Genomic DNA, 19,317 nt, shown 5'->3' on the forward strand with positions numbered 1-19,317 from the left:
AGGCCTGTTCCCCAAAGGGGGCTGGACTGCGGCCACCCCCACTCCCACCCCATGATCCCCAGTCTCAGGCTTTCTGCCTAAAACACGTGCCATCTGACACACGTCTCTGAGCTGCTGAGAGCATTGGAAACACACAGTGTGGTGGGCTGCCTGGGCTCGGCCTCCCTGAGGCCCAGGCACCCTGGACGCTGCGTGTCCTGAGATACCCGGGCACGGGATCGGGGGCCTGATGCTGAGTTCCGCTCCGTCACCACGAAGAGGGCCCTGTCTTCCTCTCAGGCGGAGAACGAGGGGTCTCCCGGGCGGGCAGGAACCTGCCCCATGCGTCCACAACAGTCGTGCCCCCGCTGCCCCCTGCCCTCTGCCCCCAGATGGGCCCCATTCCAGAGCATGACGGGCAGAAGGCATCTCGTTTTCCAACAAGTAATTAAAAAATGGAACATTGAAGCTGTGCTGGAACGGGGTTAAGAGAGAGAGGCCTGGGTCACCAAGGAAGCCTGGGTTTTATTTTATTTCCATGTAAGCGTCGGCGTCGTCTGCCGACTGGATCTGCCTCTTCATGGGAGGAGGGGGTGGGACGGTGCGCTCTCCCCCGAGTCTCAGGGTTCTCCAGAACAGCTTACGCTCTCCCAGCGGCCGGAGCCACGCGGCTCTGGTCAGAGGAGTCGGGGGCGGCAGGAGAGGCAGAGAGGGGGCCTTTCTGCCTGCAGAGATGACGCCCCACACGCCCACCGTCTGCCTCCCCCAACGCTGTCACCCTGTCCCTCTCCTGTCACCACCAAGACGGCCAGTCTCGGGCAGGCGCCTCTGTGCTGTGCAGACAGAGGGCGTCTCTGACCTCTCAGGGCCCGACTTGAAGAAGCTGGAGCACCTCCCTGTCGGGGACTCCGCAGGCTCCTGCCAAGTCCCCACCCGTGTCTAGACGTGCGCTGGGCCTCGGGTATACTGTCAGCTATGCCGAGAGCCAGGCAGCAATCAGAGCAGAGCTGGCGGGGGGTGGGGGGTGCATGCCTGCTAGTCGTGAACAGCTCCGTGCGGCCCCGAGGCCTGCAGCCCGCCAGGCTCCTCTGTCCATGGGATTTCCCAGGCAAGGACGCTGCAGTGGGCTGCCGTTTCCTTCTCCGGGGATCTTCCTGATTCTAGGATCGAACCTGAGTCTCCTGCTTGGCGGACGCGTTCTTTACCACTGAGCCACCACGGAAGCCAAGACTGCCTGGGGAGGGAGGATTAGCAATCAGCAGGTGGCATGGGGTGACCAGCGGGGGCGCCTTCACCGGGAGCTGAAACCTGGGCAGAGCTGTCTCCCCACCCCCGCCCTGCTGCTGGGCGGGCTGGCAGCAGCGGCTCTGTCCAAAGAGTGGAGTCAGAAAAGGGGAGAAGCAGGCGGTCTGCTGCTCGGGAGACACGCCCCGTGGCGCTGCAGGGCCTGGGTCCCCAGGCAGCTCGCCTCCGAGGCCAGGCGCCCCCAAGGGTACCCCCCGTGGCTGAGCGGCTGCAGGGGGTGTATGCAGCTGTGGGTTCCTGGCTGCAGGGGCCATCAGAAGCAGAGGGACCAGGGGCTTCTCCCACACCTGGGAGGGGCTCATCGGTGGCCCCTGGCCCAGAGCTGGGTCCACAAGTCTGTGTAACGCTGGCCTTGGCCCATCTGGCGAGATGGGGGCAAGCCCAGTGCCACCAAGAGTCCCTGCCCCCGCACGGAGGAGCCCTTTGTCACCTCAAAAAGCACCGGGTTCCCTGGAACAGAGGCTGAGCTGCTGAGGGAGAACTCACGTGTGCTTCTTATCATCATGTTTCTCAGAATATGAAGGATTAGAATTCTAACACTGCCTGGGGGAAGGAGCTCACGTCTCCAGTGAGAAAACAGCGTCTCACCCTGCAGACACCCATCCCGCCAATGCCCCCCACTGCCGACGTCCCCCACGCCCGCTCCGCCCATGCCCCTCCCTGCCAACGCCCACCCTGCCGAGAGGCCGCCACATTAACAGGAAAGGATGCAAACTGAATTCACGGTCGTCCTCATTCTCAGGATGGGCTGCAAGGCATGATTTTGGAAGCCAATGTCCCCCCCTTGGGAAGTGGGGCAGACAGGGCGATGGGGGGTCACGACCGTCAAGTTTGGCCATGGAGGGAGCACAGGCCAACCCTTTGCTAACAGGATGAGGGGACGAGACAGATGGGGAGCCAGACAGACAGACAGAGATGGCCCCACTCGCAGGGACCGGCCCCCACCTCCAGGGCCGGGCGGAAGCAGCGGGCTTGGGGCACCCGGGGAGATGGAAGGGGTGCAGTGAGGCTCAGCCTGCTCTCTGAGCGGGGTCCCGGGGACCCTGCCCCAGCACGTGTCTGCTTCAGGAGAGGCTTCCGGGAGGGGCATCCTGGGCTGGATTCTCACACAAGGCCCATAGCCCCCCTCTTCTGACCGCGTGTATAGAGAGGAAAGGCCTTGAGGTCCTCTCAGGCCCCGGACACTCACACCCCAGACCTCCGGCCACTACCCAATCTCTGCTTGCGGCCCTGCTGGAGTCCCCACAGGCGGCCAAGTGCCTGCTGTCCCACTAGCCCTGGCTCAGCTCCTCCAGGACCCCTGAGAAGGGAAGCCCCCCTGGGTTTGCAGGGCTGGTACAGAGAGAAAATGGCTTCAGATGAAACCATCACGGCAAGCAGGCTTGCAGCCCCCCGTTACCCTGGCCCCGGGTCTGGGTGCCATCCTACAAACCCTTCTGCAAGAGTGCTTCGCCCTCCCTGGGGGTCAGCACCTCCCGGGCACTGAGTCCGGTGGGGGACTCACTCCCCTTTGAAGCAGGCACCATGTGAAGGGTCCTGGGAAGGCTAGGCCGGTTCCCAGGCAGCCGCCTCCAGGAACTGCATCCAGACTGGCTCCAGAAGGACGCCCGGGGCCCCGCAGGAGCCGCAGCATCGCCCGGCAGAGGGCAGGACACCCCAGAACCTTCTAGACTCCACTCAGCCCCGCTGCCCACTCCAAGCCTGGCGGGAGAGGCCACGCGTGTGACTCCCTCCCGGCCCCATCCTGGACAAGCCCGGCTGTCTACGTTTAAATCCATGCAAAGGCGGCCGTCAGCCTCAGGGGCCCGGGAGGCCGGGCTGCTGGCTGCCTGCAAAGCCACGATGGATTCTACCCCCTGCCTTTCATGCTGCAGAAGGCGCCACCCATTTGTTCTGGCTGAGGTGCACCCACAGGTCTGCGAATATAATAACTTGAGAGGAAATTGAAGTAGTTAGTGTGAAGTGATGGGTATTTGAAGGAGACTCTCACTTGACCTGTGGGACTAATTTTTCAAATGCCCTTTATTGTCTGACTTGAGCAGACGCGCGTGCATGGGGCCGCCTCACAGGCTCCATCAGGAGGCAGCTGAGGATCTTGGGGTTTGCAATCTCCCATTCAGCTGGGGGGCTCCCTCCCCTCTCTGTGATGCCTGCAGCTGGGGTGTCTCTTTCCCTCCCGGCAACAGTGGCCCCAGGCAACGCCGGCTCGGACGTTGCGGGGCTTGCGGTCTGGGCGCAGCTGTCCGGAGGGCAGGACCACACGCGCCGCGGGTTCAACGTCTCTGTTACGAGGACCTTTCCAGATGGCATTGCTTGTCAGGCGGACAGTTAGACGCTGTAGCCCCAAGCAGTCTCAGATGGGGACATTCATCTTGGAAAGAGTGGGAAACTGACACTTTCCCATTTCACTGCCGAGGGAGGAAAGTGAGCTCGTCCGTCCGCCCCCGGACGGAAACCTCTGTCCTCCGCCAGCATCCGCATCTTCATTAGACGGAGTGGGTGATGGGGGCTCCTGGATGCCAGGCAGTCGGGGTGTGGGTGAAGTCAGAGGCCTCCTTTAGGGCCTTGGAGCATGTATTTTACCGGCAGCTGTTCGGAGGTCTTGCCGAGCCCATCCCCGCCTGGCTCTTAATCCTCACACATCTCTTGTCATAACCGGTCATTTCAGGGTCTGCCCAACGACCCTGCCACCACGCCAGCCGCTCGTTACTTGAGCGCCGTCTCTCCCAGGACCAGGATCGAGTCCACCGCCCACCCCGCCCTCGGCTGTCCTGGGGGCGGGCCCCGCTTCTCCCACCGTACCCGCCACGCCGCCTTACCCACCTTGGGCGGCCCCTCCTGTGCTCATCCTCAACCTGTCCCTCCCCAGCGCCTTCTCCGAGGGGCTGTCCCGAGTGCACAGGTGACTCCGCCACGGGCCGGGGCTCCACGCACCCTTCTGAATCAGCAGAAGTAACTGGAACCAATCAGCTGCGCTGGTCTGGGTTGTGGCTTCCAAGGGCCACGCGCCCTCCTGCGGGGTTTAAGGTGAGATCGTATATCTGCGTGCACCCCTGACTCTGACCTCACCTGCGTGGCACTTAGCTGTTAGGTTCTAAAGCTCTTTCTAGTAGGAGGATCCTATCAGTGATGTCCATGACTGCCCAGCAGGGCTCCCAGGAGGTGCCCACGGGCCTCTGAGCCCCCGAGGACCCCTGCACACCAGGCGTCTGACGCTGCCTTCCTGCCCACTCCTGACCTCAGCGCCTCCACATCCTATCCTGCCAGGCCCCTCCCAGGTCCTAAAAGTGCCCAGAAGCCCCTGTTCTCCTCCCGCCTACCCAGAACCCTGTCCCTACTGGGCCTTCCTGGACCCGTGTGGCTGCAGCCAGGAGGGGTCTCCTCGTCCACCCGGACCCCCAGGCTCACAGCGGGCGTTTCCTGCATCACTGACGGATGGGTCTACGTGGTCTAGGACAAAGTCACTGAATTTTGGTCCAAGCCAAATGGCTCAGACTCAGGCCTTCCTGACTAGCTGTGAGATCGGGCATCATCTCTCTAGCTTTCCATTCCCCTTTCCGTAAACACTGGGGTGTGGGTTGAGGTAGGAGGTGGATGGACTCCAGGTTGGACATTTACAACCAGCCTCCTGTTTACCCTCCGAAGTGGAAGTGACAACAGAAACAGGGTAAACAGTCCGTCTTCACCGCTTGTAAACATCTCAGAGTAACAGTCGTGGCGCGGCAAAGGGAGGCAAACCTGTCCCAGCAAAGGATTAAGAGATCTCCGCTCCCCGGTTTTCTTTTAGGACAAGGGAGACAGCACACACGTGCAGAAAGGCTCCTTGGGGCCAAAAGTCAGAGGATAATTCCAGGCCATAATGAGTCTTGCTCTTCCCAGAAGCCTTCACTTCGAGATCCATCTTGGCTGAAGGATGGGTGTGCAGCCCAGGGGTGGGTCCTGAGACAAAGTAACCGACAAGGGGGCAAAGCAAGATGATTGGCTTGAGGGAAGACAACGGCCCAAAAAACTGCCCTCTTGTGAAGGATTAAACCCCCAAAGGCACGGCTCTCTCTGAGCTCGCCAGCGTGCCTTTCCACACGTCCTTTTATTTTCAATAAACTTACTTTACTCTGTACCTTCCGCCTCCTTGCCTGAATTTGTTCTTGACTAGGCAGGCGAGGACTCAGGACTTCAGCCCTCACTGCTGGTCCCTGTGGTCTAGTGTTTAGGACTCCCAGTCCTGGGAACTAAGACCCTGCGTCCAGCTCCTGCTCACTGCTGCTTGCTGCAAGCTGCTGGTTCCTGCTGTGTGCATCCAGAATCAGGAAGATCCGTCTTAGTGATTCAGAGAAGCCACTTAGGGTGGTGGAGGTGGGAGGTGTGAAGGTCTTTCTGGACAGCAGAGGTGTGTCACTGCCACAGGGTAAAGCATAGCTGAGGCACGGATGGTGGTGAGTGTTTGTCTAGATGGATGGATGAGTGGATGAATGGATGGATGGATGGGTGGATGAATGAATGGATAGACATCTAGGGTGGATGGATGGATGGATGGATGGGTGGGTGGATGGATGGATGGATGGATAGATAGATGGGTGGATGAATGGATGGATAGATGGGTGGATGGATGGATAGATGGGTGAATGGATGGATGGGTGGATGGATGGATGGATGGATGGTAGGTAGATAGAATGATGGATGAATGATGGATGGATGGATGGACAGAATGAATAATGGATGGACAGATAGACATGTTTTGTGGGCATCCCTACCCAGAACGGGGTCTGGCCCCTCAGGAACCACAGATCACACAGTCAGACAACTGACAGTAACACTTGAGCTGCCCCTGGAGGGAGTGCTCGGGGACCACCGAGGGTGACCCTCTCCCATCCTGTCCCGCCGCCTGAGGCCCAGCTCCTGGAGGTCAGTTCAGGGACAGCTCGGGGAGTGTCCTCTCCCACAGGCCCAGGCCAGGCCTCTCTGCAGGGACAACTGCGGGCACAGCCAGGGACCTGGCAGAGAGCAGGTGGAGGGTGAGCTCCGAACTCCAGTGACAGGGACCCAACGCCACAGAGGCAGGAGCAGACCCCAGCACCCAGTCTCCCCAGCACGCCCACCTGGGTCTCAGCGGGAGGTCCCGGTCCCCTTCTGTGCCCTTGGCCCTGTGAGTGGTCAGTGCCTTTGACCTTGTGTGAGGGCCAGGGTGGGAAGGTGCCCATCCCAGCGAGCTGGCTCCATCAGCCAGGCACACATGGGTAAGGCAACACTTACAGCAAAGGCACAAAGCAAGCGGTTCCTCATCAGAACAGCGCTAGCGTGAGCCCCGAGCAGTTGTTGATGTTTTGTATATAAATAAATATAAACACAGATGGGGTTTCCCATGTGGCACTAGTGAACCCGAATGCCAATGCAGGAGACATCAGAGACCTGGGCTTGATCCCTGGGCCAGGAAGATCCCCTGTAGGAGGGCATGGCAACCCACTCCAGTGTTCTTACCTGGAGAATCCCGTGGACAGAGGGGCCTGGCAGACTACGGTCCATAGGATCACAAAGAGTCAGACACAACTGAAGTGACTTAGCATGCATGCATGTGAACACGGATACCTTTGTGTATCCTTAACAGGAAACAGTAATTATAATTAGTACTGAGGGTTTATTTTTAATGTAACCCAGGCACTTTATATGAATTATCTTATACCCCAAACTCTAAAATGTAAATTTTAGCTGGGATAAGGAGAAACTTTCAGATTTTCATCTTTCTGTGTTTCTTTTTTGTTTTTGTTTTAAACAGAAGTGAGATCTCCCAGCAGTGTCTTCCTGGGGGTGGGAGAGAGGCCATCCACTCTCCAAAGCTCCACCCCCACCCCAGCGTCAAGGAATCGCCCCCAGCGACATCCTGGGTGGTGGGGGAGGAGGGGTCAATGTCCAGCATCCTGGGTCGAGGGCAGTGTCCTCAGCTGGTGATGAAACAGAGGGGCTGGCAGGATGACTGCCTGGGGAGAGGGGCTCCAAACGTTGCCGCTGCCCGGCTGTCTCTGAGTTGCTCCTGACTGGGCGCCTGGGGAGGGCAGCGAGGGCCGACCCCATTCACATACTCCACTAATCTGCAGCATGCGAGGTCAAGGGGCTTTTCTTTTTGTTTTTTTAACAACATCAGCTTTTTCAATATACCGTCACCAGGATACCTGCCTCCAGCTCTGCTGGGAGGAGAGATACAGACTCTGCAAAGCAGAGCGTAAGGCTGAACTGTGGCAAAAGGCGAGACAGGTCCCCAGCGCCTCTCAGCAAACAGGCGGGCTGACCAGGGGCCACCCCTCCTCCCGGGGATCCCTGCGTCCGGAGCCCCCGAGGCCGCTCCTGCATACCGCAGAGGGGACCTAGTTGGGGTGACCAGGCGTTTGTTGTTCAAACCCAGACGCCGGCCTGGGGTAGATGTGGCCTGGGCGAGATGCGGGGGCAGCAGGAGGAGACCAATCAAACCCACTCCGTGTCCCCCCCGCTTACAGGCTGGCCCCCTGGAAATAACGCCCACCCTGAGAAGTACAAACAAGTTCACCCCAGTCCTCACTGTGCCCTCCAGCTCTCCAGGACAGCCAACCCATGCTGGTTGCGGGGAGCCCATAGCAGTGGCTGCTAGCTCACCACCAACCTCCAGTGTCCCACTTCCCCTTCATCTAGTGGACACTCCCAAGTTTAGATGGGCACATGGCTGCCTAGCAAGGGATACCCTAGGTGTGGCCATGTGACTATCCTGGCCCCCATGAGCAAAAGGGATGCACACCCCTTTGGGGTAATGATCTTCAAAACAGTGGGCATGTGGTCCTTTTGCCCTGTTCTTTCTTCTAGTCAAAGGAATTGCAGATGTGATGGCAGGAGCCAGAGTAGCCACTCTGGGCCCAGAGTCGAAAGCTACCTGTTGAGATGGTAGTCACCCCACCAGCCCATCACTTCCTACCTTCTAACTGCTTAGTGAGGACTGTTTGTTACCCCTGATTAGATGGTACGAGTCGTATAGGTTGAAGGAGCACGGATCCCTAACAAGTTGGCAGGAACTCAGGTTTCCACTCTGACAGGTACTAGGGTCAGGGTGCAGACGGCACCCTCAGGTGGGAGTGCAAAGCCACTTTCGCCAGTCCCTGCTCTTGCTTCTCAAGGAGTTTGGTGACCCCAGCCGTTCGGCCCTGAGGAGAGCCAGCTGACCCTGCTGGTGGTGACGCGGGGACCAGCGGCTCCTCCTTCACAGCCCCAGGGTCTCAGAGCCCTTCGCTCCAGCCCAGCTCAGGGCACGAGCAGGGGAGAGACCGCAGGATCCAGAGCCCAGCCAGCGTGGACCAGAGCGCCCTGTCCTTCCGATGCCCTTCATCTGGTGAGAACTGGCTGTGTGCCCCAGGGCCCTGGGGGTGTGGGCACTTGGGGAGCTTCCTAGTCATCATGGTTTTATCAGGAGAAAGAGGCTCGTCTACATCCAGGTCAGAACCATCGACATGCCTCCTAAGACTCCACTTGACAGAAGGTCCGCGGAGAAAATGAAGGATCATGGGAGCTTAGGCCCCAGTCTTGTCCTGACACCCTGTGACCCCAAGGGCTGCAGCCCACCTGGCTCCCCTGTCGACAGGATTTGTGACCCCATGAACTGTAGCCCGCCAGGCTCCTCCGTCCATGGGAGTCTCCAGGCAAGGATGCTGGAGTGTTGCCATTTCCTCCTCCCGGGGGTCTTCCCGACCCGGGGATCAGACCCACGTCTCCTGCGTCTCCTGCACCGGCAGTCAGGCTCTTTACCTGCTGGGCCACCAGGGAAGCAGAAGGATCATAAACTTTTCCTAAAATAAAAAAGAAAAAGTTTGCAGATATAAGAACTGGACAAGAAGAGAGAACTTTCAGATACAAATGAGACAGTTCCCAGGGTGCATATGAGTCCATGCGCCTGTGGAGGGTGGTGACCACCCACGCCGAGTCATGGGAAGAGTGGAATCAAAGAGAACCACGAAATGGGAAAATATTGGCACTTCTGGTCATGTGAAATCTAAAAAAAAAAAAATTCTTGACTTTGAACAAAAGAGAAAATTACATAATGGTTATTATTAGATTAATGGCTGTTCCCACACCCAATTAGTAAATGTTGAACACATATTTAAAGGGCAATTAGGAGGATCCCCGTGATACTGCAGTCTGGCTCTGCCCAGGTAATGAACTTGAACCTGGGGGCCCGCAGGCTGCGCCCGCCCCCGTCCTGACCCCCTGCTCCATGGGGACACCCTTCAGAGGGCTGCCCACCCAGGGCTGCCTTGTTTTCCCTCCGCCACCGTCCCCCCAGCACAGCTGAGCCCCTGCACCCCCCCCCCCCGAGGGCCTTCTGCGCGTCTGTGTCCTCGTGGGGCTCCGGCCACGCTCAGCTCCGCCCCCCACTGCTAGCCCCGCCCCTGCCTGTGACCTTGGGTGCATCATCTCAGGGACAACACGGGACCCATTCAGCCCTCCAGCTCGATAAGCGAACGCTCCATAATGGAAGCCTAAGGGCCGCACGTCCTGCCTTCCGACCTGGCCTTGGGCTTTGGCGAGTCTAAGTCTCAGTTTAGCTCTGGGACGGGGGGACAACTCAGGCTGACCCGAGGTGACGCCTGTGGGGTGGGGAGCCCACGCCTGGTGATCAGTGAGCTTCTGTGTCGCAGCTCCTCCAGCTGACGCACAAATGTCCATGAACTGGGGGCTTTCAGGGGTTTTCCCTCTCATGGTCAGGGGCCCAGAGTCTGGAAGCAACGTGCCTACAGGGCCGTGCTCCCTCCTGGCTCTGGGCCAGGACCCTTCCTTGTATCGACTTAAAAGACAGTCACAACCTAAACGTTGGGAGTTGTGTTTTATTTGGTGGAAAATTTTTGGACTTCAAGCCTGGGAGGCAGTATCTCAAAGTAACCTTGAGAAATTGCTTAGGAGACTGGCGGGGGTGGGGGGAGGCGGGGGCGGGCGGGGAAGAGTGGGTTACATAGAAGTTTTACAACAAAGGGCAGGTAGTCTGAACATCAAGAGATTATTGTTAGTTAAAGGAAACCAGGTATTTCAGGTTAGGGAATTTAGCCCTTCTCTACGAATGGGAGGACACAAGGGTCTGGGCTCCCTGAAATCAATCCTTTCGTATGCATCTCAGCTCTCAGGGCCAGCATCATGGTTTTGTTCACACCCCGAGCGCCCTTGGGCTCACTGTAAGGAGTGGTTGCAGCCCCGTGACTGTTAGAACACAGGTATTTTCCCCTTCCCGAGCGCCCCAAAGGGCTGGACTCGCAGATGACTGTGACATGCATGTTTACTGATATGATGGAAATGCTCACTTTCTCACCAGGTTCTCCAGAAGCTGCTGGTGGCTCCAGGGGCCCGGACTTGCGGCCGCCTCGCCTGTCTCTGCCTCTGCCTTCATGTGGCCCCCTTCCCGCTGTGTATCTGAGTCTAAAAATCTCCCTTTTTTTCTTCTTATAAAGACTCCTCTCATTGGATTTAGGGCTTACCCTAAACCCCGGGTGAACTCATCTTGATGCTTAACTACACCTGTGAAGACCCTTTATCCAAATCACATCATAGTCAACGTTCTCAAAGGTTAGGGCCTGGGTGTAGCTTCTGGGGCCTCCACTGAGCCCACCTTCCCTGCAGGTGCGGGCCCCTACAAGCAGGTGTGCACCTAGCCTCTGCTTTTGAGAGTAGAAAACGCCGCTTCCCTTCTCCCCTTCTCTCTGTGTTCCAATAGTGGAGGCCGCCCCTCACCCCAGAAACCTGCCCGGGCCCCCAGATCTTTTCTCTCATTTCAGAGCTCCCCACGGCCGTGCCCGCCGCTGCACCAGCTGCCCCATGCCTCCTCCCTGGCAGGTCTGCTCTCCTCGACCCAGACCAGAGCCCCCACTGCACAGGACGTCTAGCCTCAAGGCTCAGAAGTACAAGTGGCATCAAATCCAGACCCGCAAAGGAGCGGGGTGTAAGGACAGCGGCGCAGAGTCTGCAGCAGGAAGGGGAGACATGGGCAGTCTGCGGCCTCCACGGGGCGCAAACCGCAGCTGGGAGCATCTGGGGAGAGACTGACCAGGGCCCATTAGCCCGCTCTGCTCCAAGAGCTTGATTGAATGAGGTTTTAGGTTTGGCTTCGCTGGTTATTGTAGTTTTTCCCATTATTTCATTGTGCAAATTCCTCGTAGAGTCAGCAGAATCTGGAGGTAAACTGAGCAGCTACTGTGAAGTGTGAAAAATTACCCTCAACGAACGCAGTCAAACTATTTGCTTATGGGATCAGCGTGTGGAAACGAGGCCTTGGGGCTCGCAGACTGGCCACTGGGAGGCCGGCCGGGAGCGGTCACCTTCCCGGAGCTGAGTTGCGGCTCCCTGACTCCAGCGGCGGGGGGATGTCCTGGCTCCATGGGGCCGACGCCGCACCATCTACGCAGTATTGCCAGCCCCATTCACTGTGCCACTGACAACAGCTCCCGGGGGCCGGCAGGGCAAGGGGGGCAGAAAACACGTCCTTGGTGCATACTCATTCACCGGGCAATTATTGACTCCTGCCCCCTCCCTGGTCTCCCCCCACGTGGGGCCTTAAGTCTGGGCAGGCTGAGAACAAGGAGCAGGCCTCTGGAGGCCGTGTTTGCTGTGCTGAGTGGACGCTCAGGTGCCTGCTAGACCTGCTCTGGAGGACCCCAGCGCAGTCCCTGTCCTCCCTGGGTCAGTGGTCCTCCCCCTGGCTTCGTGGCAGAATCCCCTGAGGGCTGTGACTGACATCATCACTGACTGACGTCAGGACCGACTGAATCGGGACGTGCAGGTGGAGCCTCAGTGTCCATGTCCTTCCTGCACTCCTGGGGCTTCAGGAGCAGCCGCGGCTGAGAACCGTCCTCCTGAGCAGGGTGCTGGCTCAGTCTTAGAGGAGGCTGGGGGCCCCTCACCCATTAGAGCACATGCCTGGATGGGGAGAGGAAGGCCTTGCACACACAGAGGCTTCCTCTGACCGGCACAGGGGCTGCCTGGACGTGCAGATGTCCCTTCAGTATAGTCAGTGCTTGAAGAGGGAGGGGTGAGTCGGTGGAAGGAAGGATGGACAGATGACAGATGAGTGGATGGATGGGTGGAAGGATGGATTGGTGGGTGGGTGTATGGGTGAATGGGTGGATGGATGGATAGATGATAGATGAGTGAATGGGTGGGTTGATAAGTGGATGAACAAGTGGATGGGTAGGTGGATAGATGAATGAATGGATAGATGAGTGGATGGATGGGAGGATGGGTGGGTGGATGGATGGATCAGTGGGTGGGTGGATGGGTGAATGGGTGGATGGATGGATAGATGATAGATGAGTGAATGCAGGGGTTGATAAGTGGATGGACAAGTGGATGGGTAGGTGGATGGATGAATGAATGGATAGATGAGTGGATGGATGGGTTGATGAATGCATGAGTGGATGGATGGGTGGATGAGTGGATGGGTGGGTGGATGGATGGACAAGTGGATGGGTGGGTAGGTGGATGAATGGGTGGATAGATGGGTGAATGGATAGGCAGATGGATGGAAGGATGGATGATGGAGGATGGGAAATAAATGACAGTCACCCTTTGCTAGAGGACTGTTGAGAAGCGTAAGACAGAATTCCTTACCTTACAATACATTATAAAACCTTACCTTTTAAGAATCTGTGAAATCAATGGCTTACAGAGGCAGCAGGGGACACCGCAGTCAGTTTGGGGAGGCCGATAACCACTGAGCAGGCGTGTGCTCCTGGCCCAGGACCTGGACCGACCCACAGAACCCCCCTCCCATCTCCCTCACCCTGACCACTGTACCCACCCCTGCTTCCACTGTCCTGCTGAAGACCCCACACTCACAGATGCTTGACTGCTGGCTCGAGCTTCTGCAGCTAGGAGATGGAGGGACTGGACCTGAGGTTATCCGTGCCTGGGTGCAGGACCAGCGTTCTGAACACAGGGGACAAGGGCCAGGGCTTGGCGGGCATGAGGAGGACACAGAGAAAAGGTGAGACCCTTCTGGGCCCCACAGCACTAGTGGAGGTGGCGTCTGAGAAGGGTAAGCAAGCCCCGCCCGGTGGGAATGAGGCAGAGACACGCAGGCGCCCCGCCCCGCCCCGCCCCGCCCCGCCCCCGAGTCCTGGCCGGGGCTCCTCGGGGCTTCTTAAATAAATGTGGTTATGTTATACATCATTTTAATACACATTTCTTGCCTTATGCCTTTTTGCTAGTGACTTATGACTTACTGTGTATATTTATTTTAGGCTATGGAAAAGATGTTAGACAAAAAGCAAATTTGAGCGATTTTCTCATTCAGGTTGAAAATGGGCTGCAGAGCAGCAGAGACAGCCCGCAGCATCAGCAACGCGCCTGCCCGGGAGCTGCCGGTGCCGGGGAGCTCAGGGAATTTGGCGGGGGAGAGGGGAGCCCTGATGAGGAGCGCAGTGGCGGCCGGCGGAAGCTGACGGTGGCCGGTTGAGAGCCGTCTTCAAGGCCGATTCCCTTACAGCTGCACGGAAGTTGGCCACTCTGTGGTTGAAGAGGTGAAAAAGCAAAGTGGGTGCCTCGTGAGCCAACCGAAAACCAAAACGTCATCGTTTTGAAGTATCGTCTTCTCTTACTCTGCAAAACAACAAAAAACCATCTCTCGATCAGATCGTGATGTGCAACAAAATGAGGATTTTATGACAACTGGTGGCAACCAGCTCCAAAGTGCTTCCCAAAGCCAGACTTGCACCAGAAAAGGTCATGGCCCCTGTTTGGTGGTCTGCTGCCCGTCTGATCCTCTACAGCTTTCTGAATCCCAGGGAAACTGTTACATCTGAGAAGTGTGCTCAGTAAACCGATGAGGCACTGAAAATTGCAACGCCTGCAGCAGGCGTTGGTCAGCAGGGGGGGCCCAGTTCCTCCCCACGAGGGTGCCTGACCCACGTTGCGCAACCAACGCTTCAGAAGTTGAACGAACTGGGCTACGATGTTTTGCCTCATCCACCACGTTCACCTGACCTCCCGCCAACTGACTACCACTTCTTCAAGCATCTCGACAACTCTTTTGCAGGGAAAACACTTCCACAACCAGCAGAAGGCAGAAAATGCTTTCCTAGAGCTCATCAGATCTCGAGGCACAGATTTGTACACTACAGGAATAAACAAATTTATTTCTCATTGGGAAGAATGTGTTGATTGTAACGGTTCCTATTTTGATTAATAAAGGTATGTTTGAGTCTAGGTATAATGATTTCAAATTCACGGTCTGAAACCACAGGTAGGCTTGCACCAACCTAGATAGAAGAGCTGGCAGACCAAGCCCAGCTCCACTCTGACCCTCGGTCTCCTTGTCTGCAAAGCAGAGATGACACCGACTCTCCGTGCAGCAATCCCCTCAGAAAGTGGACCGCTTCCTGGAAGGGGTCGGGACATACACGCCCTCTCCTCCCAGGACCCCTGGCTCACTCCTGGACCAGCATTAGAGAGGAAGGGAGGGTTTAGGGCAAGGAGACTGCCCTGTAGGTTACAGTTCTGCATAATGTCGGTATACATTTGTCCAAATCCATAGGACGTCCAATACCAGGCGTGAACTGTGATGTAAGCCATGGACTTTGGGTGATGATGACGTGTCAGTGGAGGCTCACCAGTTGTAAGAAATATCCCATGTGGAGGTGGATGTTGATAGTGGGGGAGGCTGGGCATGCAGGTGGAGGCGTACATGGGAAATGTGTGTACCTTCCACTCGATTTTACCTTAAACCTAAAACTGCTCTAAAAAGTAAAGTCTTAATTACAAAAAAGAGGATGAAGGGGAGGAGGAGGAGGAGGGAGACTGGCAGGGCAGGTGGGTGGACCCTCCCAAGCCTGTCCCGCTCCAGGAGGCAGTGAGGCAAGTTGTCCGCCGGGGTGAAGCCACAGCAGGGACCCAGCCCAGGGAGCCAGGAGGGGACACACACTGGGCTCCTGTCCCCCCACCAGCTGCGCCAGCTGGTCCCCAAGACCACCAGCGACATTGCCAGGCTGAGCTGTTGAAATAAGCTCCTGGCGTTTGCACGTAAATCTCCAGGCTGAGAATGCCAACATGGGTTTGATTCTGAGTGTGGTTTCTGCAGCATTGATAATGACTCCGTAAATCTGCAAAGTATGTATCTTTAATCTGGCATAATTAAATGCTGAGTTATTTGCAAATGAAATGTTTAAAACCAGCAAAGCTGCTGCAGCGTCCCAAGGCTGAATATCTGGAAGCAGGTCTTGGCCGAGCATCGTCTCCACCTGCCCCTCCTCCGTGACGGCTGGTGGAGGAACAGGAGTGCAGACGGGATCCCCGAGGCCCCGCTCTGGGGGTGTGTCACCCCGAGCTTTGGCAAGGGAGCTTGCTTGCCTTGGCGGGGGCGGCGGCAGGCGGCTCAGCTGGCTCCCCAGCGACGCTCCAGGCAGGCAGGTGCTCAGGGGACGGGAGTGAAGTGCCGCTAAGGTGATGCTTGGAGCACCCTTGCTGGGATGAAGGGTTGTGACTGCGAAGAGGATAAACAAGTGATGGGCTCCTTACAATCCTTCCTCCTTCCGTCCCTTCCACAGAGGGAAGGCCAGGAGCAGGGCAGAGCCGGGGCTGGCGGGGGACGTGTTGGGTCAAGGCCCGGGCGGGTCAGGGATCCAGATCCATCCTCATGTCTCCCTGAACAGTGTTTGCGGATGGAGGGTACACGTGTGTGTGTGTGTGTGTGTGTGTGAGAGAGACATGCTGTGTGCGCAGGTTTTGTGTGAATCTGCACAGGTGAGTGTGTCTGTGTGCAGGTGAGTATCTGCGTGCAGATGTGTGTGAATCTGTGTGCAGGTGGGTGTGTGTCTGTGAGAGACGCTGTGTGTGCAGGCTTTGTGTGAATCCGTGCAGGTGAGTGTGTCTGTGTGCAGATGTGTGTGAATCCGTGCAGGTGGGTGTGTGTCTGTGAGCAGGTCAGTGTGTGTTCAGGGAACTGGCCCCAGGAAGCCTGATCGCACCTGTCCAGGTGACACATTATTTTTGGCTCCATCGTCCGGCAGTCACTCACCTGTGAGCGTGAGCTCCCAGCCAGACTCTGTAGGCAGAGTCCACAGGTGCCGACAGTCAGCGGAGGCCGACCGTGGGCTGTCTGTGGTGTGATAGGGCTGTGTCAGTGACAGAGGTCCTCCTTCAGCGGCATCACTGGAGCATTAAAGGTGAAAAATTACGGTACTGAAATTGGCCTTAAAAGCCATGGTAATAATAAAAACAGTAACTGCAGCAGAGTTAACTACAACAGAGATAAGACTAATGCAGCCACTGGCAAATCCAGGTGAACGGTGTATGTGTATTGATTGTACTGTTCTTGCAACTTTTCACTAAGTGAGAAGCATTTTCAATACTAAAATAGTAAGTGGTGAAAATGATTTCACAGAGAAACAAAACAGGTGGAATCTGGACATGGTTTTCATGTCAAGGACATGTTTGTGACCACACAGAAGAGAATAACAGAGACAGAATCCACAAAGAATGAGTGACTGGTCCGGTAATTGACACAACCAGCAGAAAGACATTAGCGGATACACAAGGATTTAAGTAATCCAATTAGAGGGCTTGCAGTGGAAGACATATGTATTATTTTACACCAAGACACGCAGACTACAAATCCCTTTGGACACACCAGAAATAGCATGTGTGCCAGCATTAACAATGGAGCAGACTACAGAAGAACCGCCCAGATGCTGAGGAATCCGTACTGTACAGATTGTCCTTTTGGCCAAAGAATAATAAAATTAGAAACTATTGATTTTGAAGTATCATTGAAACCTAAACAACATGGAACTCAGTGAATGTGGGTAAAAACAATCGGGTTGAAATGACAAAGAGTTTCTATGAAACTTTGCATTCCCTCTGGAGCATGGCTAGGCATAATTAGGAGTTTGATTTTAGGTATGGTTATCACGGGGCTTCCTGGGGGCTCCCGGTGAAGGATCTGCCTGCCCGTGCAGGAGATGTGGGTTCAGTCCCTGACTCGGGAAGAGCCCACGTGCCGTGGAGCAGCTAAGCCTGCGGAACACGACTATGGGGCCTGCGCTCTAGAGCCTGGGGGCTGAGACAACTGAAGCCCGCGTGCCCTAGAGCGTGCTCCTCAGCAAGAGAAGCCCCCGCCGCGAGACGCCGCCCGCTGCGACTCGAGAGCGGCCCCTGCTCGCCGTAACTAGGGAAAGGACAAGGCAGCAACAGAGACCCAGCACAACCGAAATAAATTAAATTAAAACAAATAAATAGATTAATGTGCAGACCGGGGGAACTGAAGCTAAGTCTTCACGTCAGGAGGTTAGGAAAAAACCAAAGCAAGTGTCCCTCCCTTCCTTGGCCTTAAAGGAAAGAAGGGAATAATAAGACAAAGCCCGGCCAGCAGGAGCACTGAGCCAAGTAAGAGGAAAAAGCAGAGGCTGGATGTCTGCAAGAGCTTATAACTCAGGAAGCTGTGGTCAAGACTAGAGATGAGAGAAAGGGGAGAAACAACAAAGTCAGAATAAGAGGGGTGACTAAAAACATCCCAAGGAGCTTTTCCGTTCTCCTCGCTTCTTGCTGCTCAAAGTTCCTGCTCTCCACACCTTGTCACCACGCCACGCAAAACTGAGGAAATCAAGAGCCTTCTGCTCACAGCCGGGCGAAAGGATGCCAGGTCCAACAAGATCAGGAAAAGTAAGGATGATGCGACGTTTAAAGTTCGACACAGCGGATGCCTTTACACCTTGGTCATCACAGACCAAGAGAAGGCAGAGATGCTGACAGGGTCCCTGCCTCCCGGTTTGGCAGAGAAAGAGCTGAAATGAACCACGCAGACTGATTTGAACTGTATTAAAATATTTTAAATTCTCAAAAAAAAAAATGCACAAAGAAGGTAACATGATATTTCTCCAGAAAGTTTTGTGTTAATGAGTTGGAAAACATAGATAAAACATATGTTTTTGGAAAATCTGAAAATGCCAAACTTGAACCAAGGCGAAAGGAAGATTTGACTAGGAGAGGGGTCATTAAAGTCACCCCAAGGGGAGGCTCCAGGCCCAGCGTGGCAGTCAGGTGTTAATATCCACAGTGAAGGGCATCTTCACCCTTCCCAGGAAAATAAGCTAATAACCAACTTTGGAGCTTACGTTGGTTTCCAGACTGGACAATTGCATTGTGAGGTAATACAATTTTAAGCCTGTTTTATTTATAACCATAGATGCAAAACTCATAAACAAATCGTTACTGAAATTCATGTCCATGTTGGAAAAAGCTATCTAATATGATAATGATTTTTCCTTGAACGTGAGCATGTCTCAAGACTAGAAAATCTAACCATGAGATTCCACCAGTTCAATGGATTAAAAGATAAGATTTATGTGACTACAAGGAGAGATGTAGAAAAATGTTTAGGGTTAAAAAAAACCCCAAAAACCCCAAACTGCTCAGATTAAAAAAAAAAAAAAAATCTATCAGAAGATTAGTAACTAAAGGGAATTCTCTTGGTTAAGACCATATAATAAAAACCTATAGTAAATACTATGCTTAAAAGAAATTGAAAATGGATTTCCAGTTAAATCAGACTAAAGAGAAAGTTTGCTCATTAGCATAACCACTGCTTGTGGCATCAGAGAGCTTGGCAATGGACAATGTGTGTGAAATAAAGTGGTTCTTATAGATAGATGATCATATACATGGAAATCCAAACAGAAACAGAGATGAAAGCCTGGCACTAATCAAAGGACTTGGAAGGCTTCTCAGATGCAAGGTCAGCTTAGCATCACTTAGCTCTGGACCTCAGTGGGAGCAACACCCAACTACAATGTTGATCCTAAAAAGAAGTATAATTTATTAAAATGACAACCCATTTTAGATAAACTGGTCCAACAAAGAACACACAAGATCTTTTTGAAGGTTTTTTTTTAAAGATTTCATTGAAGTGTATAAAATACACCCAACATGATCCCATTCAAAATTTCATGTGGCTTATTTGGAGATGAGATTCTACAAAATGGTTCAAAGTCATTCCAAAATACACATGAAATCTGCACAACTCTTATAAACTCTAGTCAACTCTAACAA

The sequence above is a fragment of the Cervus canadensis genome, chromosome 21 (assembly GCF_019320065.1).
Source record: "Cervus canadensis isolate Bull #8, Minnesota chromosome 21, ASM1932006v1, whole genome shotgun sequence".
Classification (NCBI taxonomy): domain Eukaryota; kingdom Metazoa; phylum Chordata; class Mammalia; order Artiodactyla; family Cervidae; genus Cervus; species Cervus canadensis.